The sequence below is a fragment of the Dipodomys merriami genome, unplaced genomic scaffold, assembly GCF_024711535.1.
Source record: "Dipodomys merriami isolate MVZ:Mamm:240054 unplaced genomic scaffold, mDipMer1.0.p SCAF_5, whole genome shotgun sequence".
NCBI classification, from domain to species: Eukaryota; Metazoa; Chordata; class Mammalia; order Rodentia; family Heteromyidae; genus Dipodomys; species Dipodomys merriami.
The window spans coordinates 8,703,602-8,721,390 of NW_027206068.1; the positions used below are offsets into that span (position 1 = coordinate 8,703,602).

The 17,789-nt window shown below is 38.5% G+C and overlaps 1 protein-coding gene across 2 annotated transcripts in view; it reads left to right on the forward strand.

Annotated features, from left to right (window-relative positions):
* Positions 1-17,789, forward strand: part of Jazf1 (JAZF zinc finger 1) — a 328,106-nt gene that overhangs the window by 166,044 nt on the left and 144,273 nt on the right. The gene's annotated exons all lie outside the window — the stretch shown is intronic.

Here is a 17,789-nt window from a genome sequence, read left to right on the forward strand (position 1 = left end):
TTTCCTCCATGCTTTGGCTAAGAGGGCCTTTGTTTTAAGAAAAAAATTGTTTACATAACAAATAATACTGTATTCACAAGTCTCCCCTTTGACTCAGAAGGTCAGGTGGGGAGGATTTAATGTGAAATATTAGCTGTCTTTGTCAATTGCTCTACCTTGTTACCGTACTCTAAGTCAGAAATAGAAGCAACTTGTTTGCAATGACAGATCAAAATTTAGTGCTGTGTTGATGGTCCAGAATGAAGATTTTTTTGACACAGTGAATGAAATACATACCAGTTCTTTCTGGTTGTGATTTAGCTGACCAAGTAGTTTGGATATAATTATATTATTTTTACTCCTGGAGATCATTACTCTGAATAAAAAAAAAAAAAGCCTCAGCATCCAGACTGTTAAGATGTGGATGGTGAACAATATTTCAAACAAAATTATTATTTTTGTGGACTGTGAAACAGCTTTATGGGCAGGTAGAGGCTAGAATATGGCTGTTAGCATTTCAAATTAAATGAAATCATGGAAATGTTTATTTTAGTTTAAAAAAATTGTCACTTCTTATATGCTGCCTGTAGGACCCATCTCCTGTCTCTTAATTCCCTTATACTATACAAGCAGGAGGGCATGTGAAATAAATATATAATTGACATAAATCTGAGGTCATGATTATAAAATGGCATTTTGCAGAAGCAGTATAGGATTAACCAAAGGGGGTTATCCTTTTTATGAAGGGCAATTTTCTTTAGGGCTGAAATATCTTAAGAGTAGGTGGATTGATCTGATATTTGGAGCACTGTATTGTGGATATTTTCCTGGATTCTTGATTATCAAGGTGTGGTGAACATCCTACCCTGAAAAGGGGGAAAGATGATGGACAGGCATCAGGCTGAATCCATTTTTCTTCCTTCCTAATACGAGAGAGCAGAGGCAGACATGTATAGCACTCAAATCTTGGAGTGAAGCAGCATAGTAAAGACAACTATGAGATCAATATTGCCTTCTCATGATCACTATCTTTTTAATGCAATGAAATTAAATAATCCTCTTGTGAAATTTTATTTTTTAATTGAAAAGGTGATGAGCTGGGGGGGTTACAGTTACATAGGTAAAGCAATAAGTTACTTTTTGTTTTTAAAAACTTTTAACCCAAGACTTAATTAATAGGGATTAGACTGAATTCAAAATGTAAACTTTCGGGGGGTGGGGGAGGATCGAGTGGGGAGAGTGGGGGGAGGATGGGAAGGGATGGGAAGGGGAAACAAAGAGGAGGCAACAATGCCTGATAAGAAATGAACTCGTTATCTTGCTCATATAATTGTAACTCCTCTGTATGGTTTTTTCACAATGAAAAAATCAAAAAAAAATGTAAACTTTCCAGAGATTGTAATTGAATAGTTTTAACCTATAGTTATGGAAAGGCAAAATCTCTGGGAGATTATCTTTTTTCCTCTTCTCTAAGGACCTTTTTCCTAAACTCTGCAGGTCTTTTGTCTGTTGACTTGATTAATGAATATTTTGCCCACTAAAATTGGTCATTAATTATTTCCTTGGGTTGCAGCAATAATTATATCTTTCAAGTAAAATCTAATTAGCATAATAAGCAGAAAACACCCTGCCAGGTGATGTGGGATTATGGGGAAGTAGTTAGTTACCAAAGAGATTGCTGGTTCACAGCGCCATCAGCAGCACTTGTCTCCAGCTGGATCCCAACAGCTTTGTTTCTAGAAAATAAACTAGATGACCTCAAATGGGTTCTAAAGGAAGTAGCTTTATGGACATTATTCTTCGAACTACTACCTAATGGCATTTAATTAGAATGCCATTTAATAATTAAGACTCCTATTACTATTCTTTCAGTTATTGGTTCTTTCTGTGCTCAGAATTACTTTGTCACCTCTGTGCTACTTGCTCAGGATAGAAGAGATATAGGGTAATTGCTTTGGAAATCTCTGGGGAAAGAAGGCACTTTAAAATGTAATTCATCTTTTTACCAGATGGGTTTACTAAGACAGAGTCCACTATGTAGGCTCATGGAATGTCCTGGAGAAGTAGTAACATTTGCAGTGGCCTTTGGAGGATAAATCCAAAGATGCCCACAGAAAAGTGAGTGAGGAGAAGGTGTTCTAGTAGTAGGAACCCAACAGCAAAGAATTAAATAGGGAGGCTACTTGTGGGATTGTGAAAAGGTGAAATAGCCTGAGGCACCCAGGATCTGACAGCAGGAGGATGCTGAGGGGAGATGAACTCTTATGAACCTGAAGAGAATGAAAGTGTAAGAGATGGCTACTGGAGCTGTAGCTTAAATTGGGGCATTGCAGCCACTCACCAAACCGCACCTGGATGGGAAGAGTAGGACAGATGGCTACCCTTTCACTCTGATATCCTCTCAGTGTTTCCCATGAGTAGTACAGTCAGAAATCAGTGGCAAGAGAGTTCCACTGGAACATTGCTTGCCCAGTTCAGGACAGGACAGACAGACAGACTGCGAATCACAACAAGAGGTACAAGCAAGGTGTACACGGAGAACAAGAGGAAAGAATTGCTGACTGGTCTGTAGGAGCCAGGAAGAGAACTATTGAAAGATGAGTGATTAAATTTAGTTTTGATGGAGCCTAATTATAAATTATCATCTTTTGTACTTTTAAAAAACGTGTAATAAACAGCTATATGTGGATGTGGGCTTGGTGGATAGCATTATTGATATTTCATTTAGTAATCTTTTCACTTTTTAAAAATCAACAGTTGGGCTGAGTGTTCATGCCCATAATCTTAGCTACTCAGGAGGCTGAGATTTGAGGACCTCAGTTCAAAGCCAGACCAGGCAGGACAGTATGTAAGACTCATCTCCAATGAACTTCCAAAAAGTCAAAAATGGAACTGTGATTCAAGTGTTAGAATGCTAGTCTTGAGTAAAAAAAGCTCAGAGACAGTGCCCAAGCCCTGGGTTCAAACCTCAGGACTAAAATACAACACACACACACACACACACACACACACTAGCAGTTGGGACTCAGTAGATCATAAAATCAACTTTAGTGGGTTATCTCTATGTATTTTAATAAGATGATATTGTAATGTGTATTGTATGTACTGAAGTTGAATATTTTCTAAAACTCATTTGTGTCTGTAGGGAGCAGTCTACTTGTTTACAGTTTAAAATATATTATCTATGAGTTTCAGTGAAAGCACTGACATCATTGTCTCTGCCAATCCATCTTCATTCTTCAGCCAATGATGGTACAGAAGTGTTAGACAGCAATGAACATATTTTTATCTCTGCATTCATGTTTAAAGCCAAGCCCAAGATGATTCAATATCTTTATGATGTTGAGTCCATGTCTGAAGTATTTAACTTCATCTCAACTAAGCTGAGAAAATCCATTTGAGTTTCTGTGTTCTGTTTTCTCAAACTCAACTGATAATAATGTTTACCAAATCTCCAAACTCCTGAACCCCTCTGAAGAATCTGAGGTCATGTGATCACTTTGATAACACCTACTTTACTTAAAAATTAGAGTTGTGCATTTGTTTTGAACACATGATAAAACTGTTTCAGTGTGCCTTGATTTATAAAATGAAAGGCTTTCCTTTATGTGGAAAGCAAGTTAGTTGACAGTTTCTCCTGACTCAGAATGGCTTTTAACAAACTTAACTGAACACTAGTCAGAAAGTTTTATCTCTCCACTGTGGAAGCACTTCTGGGGAACTTTTAGTGAAGGCCTGTACTCTTCCAAGAGGAATGTCAATCCACACATACTCCACAAGCTCCAGGGATGCAACGGACAATAAATCCAAATTCTTTACACAAATAATTCTGAGATCTTTTATTTTCAGAGATCATTGACCAGAATTAGTGAATAGACACCTGTATAGGGTTCTTCCTGTTGGAAAATCATAAGCTAGAGGCCATCTTAGTAGTTGGAGGTGGGGAGTTGTGCAGTGATTCTTACTTCCCTCCTGTGAGGGGAGATGGTATGCCACTCTCTTTCACAGGTAAGGAAAATGACTTGCTAAGATCTATAAGCCAGAAATAGCACTAGAATCACAGGTGTTTAAGCTTGGTGACTCAAAGGAAAGACTTAGGAGACTATGTTTAAGTGTCTGTCACAGGTTCTGACTCTCATCCAAATTTGTTTTTGTGTTTTATATCATTTCTTCCCAAGCACGCCAGTGCTTTACCGATCAAACACCTTTTTAGTAAGAAAACTAAAGTCTAGTGAGGACTCCATAGTGACTATGTATGTGGGGGTAGAGAAGAGGGATGCAGGTGTCTCTGCACCTTCCTTTCAACTTTGCTGTGAACCTAAACCTGCTCTCAAACAAGAACTCCTGAAAGGATTGCTGCATTATATGGACATATCACAATGAAGCTGCTTTGTATGATGAATACATGCTAATACATCTTAAAAATTTTAAGAAATGATTCACTTTGGTACATTTCCCTATCCAGATGGTCACCTGATCTTACCTATGCTGATTCCTGACATCATCCAGTCTCAAGAACCTCAGAATCTCGAGTTATTTTTTGTTTATTTAGGCTTTCTCAATTGTCAGTGTTGGAAAGATTAGCAAAATCATATTCTGTAGGAAAACCATTCTCTTTACTACTTCTAATGCCATAAGGCTGCTTAGTTTCATTGTTATGGTTGGATAGCCCTCAAAGAATGGCAGGTGTATAAAGCAGGAATACCTGCAAGACACAGTGTGCTTTTGTGATATGTAAGATGGTGTCAAACCATATGGTAACAGACTTTTTACTTGTGAATTGTTAGGTACTATTTAATTTTGCTATAAAAATGCATGTGCATTCATGAAAAAGATATAATAAAAGCGCTTGCCCATTTAATTCTAGAGTGTTGATAGCAATATTCTAACCATTCATGCTGCAATGTAAGCTATTTCTATATTTCTATTCAGAGAGACAACAAGCATGGCCAAATAGCATGTACTTGGAAGATAACCCTAGATTTGAGGCCTTATCTACTAGTTATAAGATTTGAGTCTTGTATTTTTCTTTGGGAAGGGTAGGAAGTACAGGATATTCTTTGTGGGCTGTAGTTTGGTATGTCTCTTTTGTAGGATGTTCATATGATTGCACATACAAAGCAACGCATTCTGAATCGACTTGGTGTGGGCACTCAGTGATGTAATAATACCCTTATTGTCAGTGGTTACTACTATTTTAAGAATGATTGATTGTTCACAAACATAATCCTACAATGTAAGCATTGATTGCCTGAAATAATAGTAATAGCTGGGCTTTATTAGGCATTTACCCTGTATCAGCCCCTACACTGTGCTATATATGACTTCTCTCTCTTAATCCCCTTAACAACATCATCATGTGCAGGAGCTATAAGTTACTGGCTTCCATATCAGGAAATTCTGGTTAAGAAATTCTTAAGTCACATGTTTAGAAAGCAGAAGACCACATCAGTATCTATCGCATAATGTGTCTGTAAAGGAAATTAACTTTTGTGTTTTTGTAAATAAAAAAATTTATCATCCCAGCACTGCTTCCCAGAAGCCCTTCTACAGAAGCCAAGACTGCCAAGAGCCATCTGCCAGGCACTAGATAACAGAGAGCCAGTGGCCTCCGGACACCCAAATTCACACCATCAGCGAGATCGCTGAGTTACAGCTCAGCATGCACCTCTGCTCATTAGCAAACAGAACACAACCTGCACAGAATCTGGAGCCATAAATCCCCAAATAGTATGTAGCCTCTGAGGTCCATGAGCCTGACACTAGGCTCCTCACCGCCATCTGGGTGCAGAGATAGCGTGTGGGATCCATAAGCAGGTAAGCAGAAGTCCTCAGACACAACTCAGACCCTAGTAAGCTATAACCAATGAGCATTAGGTCTGATGATGCACATGTAACCCTGCATCCAAATGTCCAGCTCTTTCTCAGTGGCTTTTTTTCTAAAGCAATGAATTTGTTTCCCTGAGAGTTGGGAATTAATGAAGGCAATTCTACTTGCCAAATCCTAAATGAAGCTGGCTTCCAAACTGCAAAAGTAATATTCTTGGTTATGGCCTGATTTGTTAAGAGGTAACTAATTACAGCACGGGAATACCACATTAGTTCAGGCCAATCTTTCAGAAAATTCTAAGTAATGCAGGCTTATTAATTATAGGAACATGCCATGAAGAAAAAAACAATGATAAAAAATTATACTAATAAATAATTCCCACCCAGTCACAGGTCCTATCAGATGCTCCTCCTAAATAGATTTAAGATTGCTTCCAATTAAAGGTTTGCTTGTGAGTTGGTTTTAAAAATAAATGAAGACACTAACTTGTCTACATGATGACTGAGCTTAGGATGTTCTGTATAGTAAATGAAAGGGGAGGAAAATAGAGCTCCAAACTAAACCCTAATTTAAGATTTCACTAGATGTTGGATTTATCTATAAAATCTTTAAAGCACTTTCATAGTTTGTCTCCACGTCACAAATACTTTCTTAGTTTGAGGAGGAAAATGCAAACTGGTTGAATAAATCTTCCAACTAGTTCTCTTTCCTTTGTGGTTTCTAAGTCCTCTCTGAGTCTATGGTAGTAATTGTCAATTGGTCACACAAAATCTCTAGAGCTTTCAAATCTTTCCTAGTTACCCAGGTGATACCAAAAGACAGTTCTAATTGAGAATCACTCAATGCTCAGCACTTTGTGTAGAAATGGCTGAAACCAATGGAGACAAGTTTGCTGATAAGATCCCCAGGTATGAAGTGTAAGGCCGGTAGAACCGCAGTGTCTTTCCAGTTTGGGAGGTCTATTCCAACTGGCTCATCAGGCAGCAGTTTCTGTGGTTATCCTTGATGTTTCTCTGATTTTTTTAGGTATTGAAATAATATACGTATAGTGAGAAATTTCTACACATTAGTATTTTATACTAGCTCATTGTGATTTCAGATCATTTTGTCACATCCCCTACAACTGAGATGGCAAGTGTGTATGTACTTCAATCTCTAACATATAATACTTGACATATATATTTGACCTCCTGCAAACATCAGTTTATTATTCATCTTGATTATTTTGTCTATCTGTAATTAGGATTTACTTCTTTGTCAGCCCTCTCTAGAATCCAAGCTTGTCATCAATTTATATTTTTGTCAAGGGAAAGGGAAATTTCTTTTGATATAGATAGGTTATCATAGCATATGTAGGTTTCAAATAAATGTGATTCCTAGTGTCAGAACTGCCCTTTAAAGAAAAAAAATTGGCAGTTGGAGGAAAATTGGGTACAATCAAAGAAGAGGAACAAATGTGAACAGATCTGCATTAATAAATATTCAGACTAAGTCTGTTCCAGTGTCAGTGTTTGTAGGTAGTGTTGCTACATGTAGATTTGTGTGATGGAAGTTGTGTGCATGTTCTCATTTTTCACTTTAATTGCCTGCCTGAAAAGATCCTGACAGCTTCAAAGGTTACTGCTGGTTGCATTGCTCATAACTCTGAGCAATATGCATGTGCGATTTGCTTCATTATTGCTCACTAATAACCAGTTCTGGAGAAAGTCTTGAAGCAACCAAAGAAGCCATAATTTGACATGATGGTTTTTTTTCTCCCATTTTAATCTATGCTACATATGGTTCTTTAACCAGTTAATAACACATGCTAGGATAATGTGGGTGTGATTTTACTTTTTTTCATGCTATGAGCTTAGAATGATAAATTCTTACAGAATTCTTTTTAATCTATAAAACAAAGCAAAATATAATACATTGCATATTATTAAATATTTGGGTTTGGCTTAAGGCTTATGTTTGGGTTCATGTAACTAAGAATTCCTTAAATAACAATGGATTTAGAGAAAAAGAATTTATTCCTCCCACTTTCCAAAAGTTTGGAGGTGGTCAGGCTAGGAACAATATGAAGCTTCACATGGCCAGCAATTCAGATTCCTTTTGGATGACTTCCATTCCCAAAGTAAATGCAGGAATGCCAGTTATTCTTTTCATCACACTAATGTAAAACCACCACAAAGACAGACATGTCCTTAAGGAGTCTTTTCCTTTGAAGCCCTGTATCTTACTGGCCAGGATGTAGTCACATAGATGTACCTGGTTCAATGAATACTGAGAAATGTAGTCTGTCAAGACATCCATGTTCCTAAGCATTATAGAGGAAAATGACTACTGAACTTGCCTGTCACACTTATTTGGGTGCTGAGTTTTTAGATTTTCTATTTTGGGGGAGTGGGAGGGGTGGTTTTTAGGACTGAACTTAAAATCTGCCTTGCTTTTGGTAGACAAGTGATCGATCATTGAACCTGCTCTCACTTACCTTTCCTCTAGCTTGTTTTTCAGATATAATCTTGAACTTTTGTCTTATCTGGCCTTGAACTGCTATTCTCCTACCTCTACCTCATGACTAGCTAGTATTTTACAGCTTCCTACCACCACCTTTGACTTATTTTTGAGATAAGATCTTAATTACTTTCACCCAACCTTGCCTCAAACCCTGAGCTTCCTGCTTCTACCTCCCAAAAAGCTGGAGTTACTTGGAAGATATGTATCATCATTCCTGCTGAGATTTTAGATTTTCTATGCACCATTATGACACTGACTATAAAATAGGGATAATCCACAATATAACAGATCTTAATTCCAAAAAACTTTATGGGCAAAAAAAAAAAAAACAATGAGCAGTTACCTACCTATACAAAACACATTGCTGGTTTAGCACTCATTTCCAACCTAGAGTGAAAATACTGTCCTTATCAACATTTTTAAGGTTAAAAAAAAAAAAACTTTCAAGGCTTAAAGAAGTTACACAGAAGTATTGGACTGTGAGACAGGCCAACTTATGTGGTGTGGCGTTGAGCCATGGTAAGAGTGAGAAGTAGGAACAAGGATTCCAGTGAGAGGGTAGTGACCCTAATGAGCCTTGGGGACTCATGTACTAAGTCACCTAAAATACCACATTTAGTGCCCACTTTGACTCAGTTCCTCCCCCAACTCCAACTTTTTACACTCACTTTCTTGTGAAAAAGTTATCAGCCACTGTTTCACATGAAGTATGGCTTCTTCCTTATCACTGTTGAGCCTAGTAGGTTCTCAGTAGATAGTTTTGGCTATGTTACATGATAACCAAGACTTTAATCAGGATGGGGATTTTACTGTGTATCATTGTCTTGAGGGCCATATTCTGGGACAGTTGTCTAGTGGAATGTGTGGTGCTAGGGTGGGATTCTTCGGTGCTTCCATCCTATCTGCATCAAAAGTCCCTTATCTCTCCTTTCTCTAAGGCTCCAGCTTCTTGGTTCTGCACAATGTCTTGCCACGCATTAGAAACAGACCTCTTTCTTGTCTACGAAACCCTTTTCACTTTTCAGTTCTTTTTCTTTGAGACTCATAGCCATAGTATAAAGTTTTATTTCCCTTTCTATTTTCAACAAATCTTGTAATTCTGTAGCCAAACTTTTTTCCAGCCTCCATACCACTACTAGTTATTTTCTAAAACATGAGTGTCTCTGTTTTTGCCTTCAGTGACTACCATTTCCTCCAGAATTAATGCTGAATTTACAGAGAGCAATTCATTCTTTCCACGAGGAGTCCCATTCTGTCCTTCAGGCCTCTTGCAGAGAAATATTGGTCTTCTTTCCAGTCCTTACTCTTTTTCTGCTCACCTGCTCAGAACATTTTTTTTCTGTTCACACTCACCATTTCTTCACCTTTACCTCAACTCTTGTGGTTTTTCTTTCAAAAAATTTTCCTGATTCTCAGAGAATCATGTTTTGTTTCTAGAATAGTTAGTATATTTCTGAATGATACACATCATAGTCTGTATTAAATTATTATAAATTAGGAATTGCACTGGGCTCCAGTGGCTCACACCTGTAATACTATATACTCAAGGGACTGAGATCTGAGGATCACCATTCAAAGCTGGCCCAGGCAGGAGACTATCTCCAGTTAACCAACCCCCAAAAATGCCAGAAATAAAGTTGTGGCTCAAGTACTAGAGTGTTAGCCTTGAGCTGAGAGCGCAGGGATGGTGCCCAGGCCCTCAGTTCAAGTCCCAGGACCAGTACAAAAAAAAAAAAATCCTAGGAATTCCATTCATCATCCTTGCTCAGTTGTGAACCTACTGATAATTCCCCTAAACAATTCTCCTGAAAAGACATTCTAAATGTCTCTTTTGCCCGTAGCTCAGAAACACTACTCTAAAACATCTCTAGAAATGTTCTAGAACTAATGTATATTGGTTCTTCAACCCTCCACAGTACCTACCCCTGAGCTTATGGCCTCAAATATAATGCCACACTTGGGTTTCCCACCTTCACTTCTGAATGATTTCTTTTCCCCACTCCCTTCAAAACCTACCTCAGGCCCTATTCACCAGTAAAACCTTCTCATGTTGGCCTTATCTGCCCTCCTTTCCCCAATATTCTGAATTTTTCACCATTTTGTAACACTTCCTGAACAAACATCTGTGCTAGATTATCATGTTTTAATGTGAGTATATAGATATATCAGTGTGTACATAAATGTGTGTATACACACACACACACACACACACCGATACAGTCACATACATGAATACTTTCCTCTCCATCTGACTCTTCAAGCTATCTGAGCTGGATGACTTATCTTTGTCCCAAGTCACCTCTGTATGCAGAGCCTCCATTTAGTTCATTATCCGTAATAGTGGGCATTTTATTAGTGTCAAAGCACTAGACTTATATTTGTGGCTTTTAACGCCAAATTCCTGAAGAAGCTACCATTTTAGTGGAATTAAGACAGATTCACCAAACCATATAGGACAAGGTATCAGAAATGTAATATAGAGGCCAAATTCGTAGAGGCTAGGTAGAATTTCCTTGGGCAAATAATGCTAAGCAGAAGAAAATCTCCTTTCCATAAGCTGATACTTTTTCAGCCTTGGAAAGTAATTCCAGAGTCTGTTCTGCCCTTTATTCTGTTTCTCAGTCTCAATCACCAGCAGCTATCTTCTCTTATACTGCTTCTTCTTACACTTCTTTTACCTGCTTAGAGGCTGTGTCCAGGGGCAGAGGTAACAGAAGACATTTCCTTCTGGTATTTGGTATTGCATGCTGCTTGCTCCATCGTCAGGCTTATTTCTGAGGAAAACAGGCTGATATGCTTGCTATGTGTGCTGCACATGCATGGTCCCAAATGCGTGGAGAGTTAGATGGAGCTGAGATTTGGCCATATTATAAAGTGGAGAGAATTTTGATGTTTTCTCATCCCAGCACACCAGTCTGCAGGGCTGCTGTATGCAAATGCAAATGCATAGGCTGTGGACTTGACAAGCACACCTAGAAGTTATAATGCTTTCTGGAAACCTCCATTATCATAGGTAACAAGGTGAGAGCTAGGTGGATCAGTAACACTTCGTCAGCACTGAGGAGAATGGACTGATGTCATCTTTTTATAAGTGTTCTTTATACTAGGGAAAAAATTAAGCAGTCATCAGTGCCCATAGGAGTTTGATGGCTTGATAAAAAGTTAGAAAGAATCCTAGTCAAAACTGTCTATTGCTGAGAACCTTAACCCTCTGCCCTGCCAGAAATAGTCTGCCCTAAGGCAGCAATTGCTGTTTGTTTATATGTCAGTCCCTTGGAGCATTATCCCAACAGTTCTTGGTTGAATCATGTTTATTCGTTCACTTGTGGTAGGAAAACTCAGGCTATAAATGTGAACATGAATGCTTTTTTTAATAGCTTGTGTTATTGTGTTGCACAGTTGTCCCTGACTTTTAGATTTTTAACTCATAAAGTTTACAGCAACACTTAACTGCATCTGGATTTTACATTGATTTGGAAAGGCAGGAATCTCACTGTAATTTGCACTGACTTCCCTGTAATGGAAATTATGGCTTGGGAAAAGTTTCAAATGACGTGTCTATAAACTAAGGAAAAGTTGATCCATTCAAAAGCTAGTTACATGCAATTGTAAGTTTTTTTTTAAAGACCATTGCCAACAAGAAATATTTATTTCAGCAACTAAACTAGTCATGAATTAAGGTTGGTATTTGTAAATTATTGGTTCAACAAAAAGTGAAAGCTGCAGCAACGATGCTGAGTTTTTAAGAAAGCTGTAACGATTGCATGGAGTCCATTGGTACAGCCAGACAGCTGTAGTGAGCTAATTTCATAGGGTGAACTGCCTTTTTGGTAGTTAGAATACTGGCACAGTAGGGCTTAGAACTCAGGCCTTCTGGACCTAGACCTGCCAGTCCTGGGTTTGTGTGAGGAGGCATGGTGTATAACCTAGGTCTCCATGTGTTTGCTGTTTCACTCATGTCTAACTGCCTTTCTCCCTCCATCTCTCTTCCCTACCTCATTTTCCTCTCTCCCTTCTTGCCCTTCCCATTTGTTTTGATGTCGCTCATTCATGTTCAATGTTTGGTGATCATTCCTTAAGTATTCTTGGCTCATCTTTAATGCCATAATAAAAAGTGGATAGGAAACTGAGTGCAGGCACAATGGAGTTTGTTAATCATAGACTTAAGTATAAGAAGAGCATTTAAAGAATTGCCAGATGTCAGCATCTGCTGGTCTTTTCTCTACACTACTTAATGGAACCAGAGAGGACTCCTCTTGACCAGCAGTCAGTGTTCTTAGTAGCTGTGGAACAGGAATATTTCCACCATATTCCTGTGTTCCTAAACCCTGTATTCTCCTCTTTCCTGTCCACTGCCCTTAGATGAGAAACCTCTTCAATAGTCCTGTTTTTAGCCCTAATCATCTTTTTACTTTTGTTATAGCTGGTACCTCGCAGGTTCAGGGCCTCTCTGGGCTTCTTTCTACAGAGGTTCAGCTTCTGGGTGTTCTCCAACTGCAATCCCTTGTTACTTCATCCACACTCCAGGCCTCTTTCTGTTCCCGTATGGCTTTTCCATATCCCCCCAAAATAGGACAAAATAGTTAGCTATGTCACTTCTCCCTTTTTTCTATCCTTTATCTTTTTTTTATTCCTTTCTTTCTATATTAGTTTAAGCCATGTTTAACCCAAACTCTTCAAGGCTCTTATCATAAAATTGAGTGGCATCTCCATGCAGCAATTATGTTGCATCTACAGTTTCAGGCATTGGAGATCCATAGCTGGAGTGTTGGAGAGATAAGTCAAACAGTTTGGGAGAGAAAAAGCACATTTTCAGGCAATATCCCTTCCATCAGTGGTGGTACAAGGAAGGAAGTGGAGTGAGCAAGAGGAGGGTGTGACAGACCCTGCCCAGGATGCAGTGGGAGGCCCTTCTGAAGTTTTACAAGTTCAACAGCTGGAGGAAAGCTGAGAAAAGACTGCACCCATTAATTAGTACTGGAATCACTGAGTAATCCCAAAATAAAGAGTTGAAGCTAGCCCTCATGGTCAAAATCACTGTGGCTGAGTGGGTGTTTGCCTTTCCAGGTTCTTCCAGAGGCACTGCAATTCCCGATGCCTTCCCACCTATATCCTCTCAGGCCACCCACAGTTGCCATACATACGTAGACAAGATCCAGAAATTGAAGAAGGCTACTCAAGGGAGATGGCAGCACTTCTTCCTTCACACTGCTACCTCCCAGCCTGCAGATACCAGGATCTTGTTAGTTTTACACAGATGGTTTTTTTGACCTTCTTAAATAGGTAGTTCCAAACATATAAAATCCTACCAAGACAGACTAGAGCATAGCCAAAGCCCATTAATTAGCTCATTAATTAGTCTTGGTTGGCCCAGCAAACAATGGATAGAATTCTCAAGTACGCTTAAAGACAGCAGTACAAAGGAAGATTTGTCAGAAATGTCATAAATCCAGACTTTGGTTTCCAGTACTGGAGACAGCAAAGCAGATAGTCATAGTCCTTACTGATTGAACAAGATGGACTTGATGTAGGCCCATCCTCAGTTCCACTGCACTTCCAATCTCTACTGAAAAGGGTCTGAAGTTTCCTCTCCTAGTTCCTTAAAGTTTTGCTGTTTGTTTCTACTACTTGAGAAGCAATGGGAGCTAGTGCTATGGCAATGAGCCCTTTGCAATTCAGTTGCATCACTAGAACTATGAATTGCTAAGATCACATGACTATGGAAAGCTCCATGTTGTAGCTGGATCTGATGTTAAATACTTTATTATAGAGCAGTCTGCACAAAATATTGCCCCAAGATGATAATGACAGAAGATACACATTGCCAGACACTTCTGAGAATGCTTTTAGAAACCTTGAAGTATTCTGATAGGTTTGTATTGCTTGAGTACTTTAAATATTTTAATATTTGATTTGAACTCTGTATGTGCAAAGGAGAGTGCATACAGAGAGGAGGCAGAAATGGTATCATAATCTTTATCAGTACAGTGTTTGGTTCTGCCCTGCCCTTCTAGAAAAGTTGGCTTTATTTTCCTGTCAATTCTTAGTGATATAAAAGTTTCAGAGTGCTGTTGTGTGTGGCTGTTGAGGGTCACATTATAGAAACTGCCAAATTTCCTGCTTTAAGTAGTATCATGAGGCTATGAAAAATTCAAGTGTTTCTACCCACAGACCATTACTGAAACAGATTATATCTCTGGGCAATTTTATAGCAAATGTTCCAGTTTCATATTTTATTGACACTATAAACAACCCAGAGAAATATCTAGGAGATGGTATGCTATAGCCATTTCATTTCTTATTACATTCATTAGTGTAGGAACTTCTATACACAAATATGTCTGACTAATGTGGCATATAGAATAAGGTTTTTCCTTGAATTCAGCCATATCTTATGGACAATGAGACTCCACCAGTTCAAAGTGATCATATTCCTTCAGTCTTTATAATCCTTGAGGAGAGTATCACTATGAAGTACCTAAGGAAACCATCCTGCTGGGAAAAATCCAGTCTCTCGTCTCTGAAGTATTTTCCCGTATCATGGGACAGTCATGGTTCTGTCGGAGAGGGAGAAATAAAAAAGACAGCTATTATACTTTTACTCAATGTGAAGTGCTTGGCAGCATAATTAAATCCATAAAATGGTGAGTCATGATCACCATGCAGCAGCCAGCCAAGAAGCGAAGGATGGAACCAATGTTTACTTGGGACCAGTTGGTGCAGTTCCTCCATAGCACTTGTGGAGGCTGCTCCTGATTTGTGGCCACCAAGTGCCTCATTTTAAGAACTCAAAGCTTTGATGGGTGTTCTGAAGGTTGTCGAAGGAAATGTTTAATCTGAAAAGAGGGTTTATGCCTGGGAGATGTCTATCCAGAAGTTTGGCAATCAGGGTCTGTCTTCTAGTAAAAGAGAATCTTGCCTAAGGCGCTCCCAGATGATCTTTTTAGTCATGGAGCAGATGGCATTTGAAAGCTTTTCGAAGTCTGCCTTCCCCTTATACTTTCAGGATATGTGAGTATATGAGCACAGGTTATGAAATGTGACAAAGAAAATTTACAAAATCTTGCTTTGCAGATAGAATGCTAAACATTTGATTTTTTTGCAAATCAAAATTACGATGCAGTTTGTGTGAATGTCAGGAAAACACTGAGCATTTAAGTATAGAATTTTATATAAGATATAGCCTTCCCTTTCTCCAAAGAGTTACTAGAGCTTTTTCAGCAAGAAGCAGCTTTCCACTACTGTAAGAAAATAGTTGAGATTAACTTATAACGAACAAAGGTTTGTTTTGGCTCACATTTTCAGAGGCTTAAATCCAGGACTGGTAAGTTCCATTGCTTCCAGGCCTGTGGGAAGGCAGAGTATCATGGCTGGGAGCAGGTGGTGAAAACACCTGGTACCCAGGAAGCAAAGAGGAGAGGAAAAGGCCAGATCCCAGCATCTCTTTAAGGACATCTCCAATTACCTAACCTCCACGAGGCACTGCCTCCTAAAGGTTTTTCCATCGTCCAGTAGTACCAGACTGAGGATTAAGTCTTCAACACAAAGGCCTTTGGAGGACATTTGAGATCCAAACCATAATAAGCTTGAAGTAGAAAAGAATATGGTATATATGCTTGTACACACACAGGCACACTAATAAAAAGAAAAAAGGATAGCCTGGAAGATAATTTAAAATATTTTAGAATTTTATAATTTGGGAAGAAGAGAAAGCCTTACAAGATAGTTTGGGAAGATTTTAGGTTGGAAACTAGTTATAAGAACAAAGATAAAAATGAAAGATACTGTAAAAATGTTTTCTGACTTTGTAGCTCTTACAAGCTTACGCACTTCTGACCCCTTAATACACAAATTTTAGACTCGGAATGGTGTTTTCTTCAAAATTATCTGAGTAATCATGCAACCTTTTCAATCATTCACCCTTAGGTAACCATGTCCCTTTCAATGAATGGCTTTTAATGAATCAAACTCAGGCCCCTAGCTTAAAATCTAAGCTCCTATCAATACCTAAACTTGAACTGGAATTGTTTTGTGAGCATATAAGACATTTTCTACAACAACATTTGCAATCATTGCCTTATTCTTTCCTATCTTTCTCCTTAATTCTCATTTTCTTGCCTTTCATCTCAAGTCTCTTGTTTCTTACCTCATTAAGCACTTTGAAAGGTCCTACAGGATTGGCATGTCAGTCAGTATTTGCACCTGTGTCCAACCCAGCATGCCAATGGGCTATTTCTCTAAACTCACTTTTTCCTGTTAAACATGGTTGAGAGGATGCATGTCCAGTGCCTCAAAAAGAAGATTTATATTGGGATTACAGCAAATTTAGATGAGTGTTAAGAGTTGTTTGAGATCTAAGTTCCCCTTCGAAGAATAGTTTGTGTTTAGAGAGCTATTCACTTTATCTCTAGACAAGCATTCCAAGAGTAGCCTTATTGCATAAGGAATCATGGTAGGAAAGAGGAAATGCTAAGTTACTGATCTATTGTTATCTGTGCTGCCAAAACCTTGTGACCCAGCACCATGGTGCCTTTCAACGAATCTTTTTCTTTTGTTTCAGAATTCAGCTTTCACAGACTTATAATGGCAAAGACCCAAGGAAATAGGATTTCTGAATAGTATGTCCCTGGAATTCTTGGCATAGGAAAATGACAAAGTGAACATGAGATTCTTGACTTTAAGAATAAACTGGCTCTGCTGTCCAGTATTAGTCTGGAAGTCAAAAGCATTGTGAATGCATTTTTATGCTATCATTTTTGCCATTCATGTTCTCTGCCACTGTGTCTACTTCCTGCTTCTGTCACCTGTTAATGCACATTGAAGTTTAGTGTGTGTATCTCACATCTACCATGTGCAGTAAACACTTCCTGTGCAAAGGTGCTTGAAACAACATCTGTCATGACATCAAAGGAGGTGTTACCGCCAAGTGCAGCTGGAAGGCTTCTAATAATGCAATCGTTTAGACGAGGTTATAAGGAAAAGAAATCTGTGAAATATCTCAACCTTTTCCCAAGAAAACAGCATGGAGTCACTTTCCTCCCTTTATGTTATTATAATAAACATTTTGCATGTATTCATGCAATAGTATCTCCATATGAGAAGCTTCAGAATGTTACTGGTTGTGAGAAGCATGCTTTTTTTAATGTGCTGGAGAAGCGCCATTATGGAGTGTTGCTATGGTGTTGAATTCTGCCTCTTTAAGAGGAAAGGCCCTCTTTGAATGTGCTATTTGTTAACTGAACCAGTAGGCCAATTTCTGATTGAAAGTCTAGAAAGTTGTAATAAACTCATTACACATTTAAAAAGAAGAAGAGTTCCCCTCCAGAATATGAATCCAAATACAGAAATGTGTTCAGTGAACAAGAACAATACTCAGTAGATTTTCAAATTGATGGAGCTTTCTAATAGAAACTAATTTGTTCCAGCATTGAAGTGAGCATAATTAACAGAGACTTTCTTTCTTAGGCCGATTAAATAC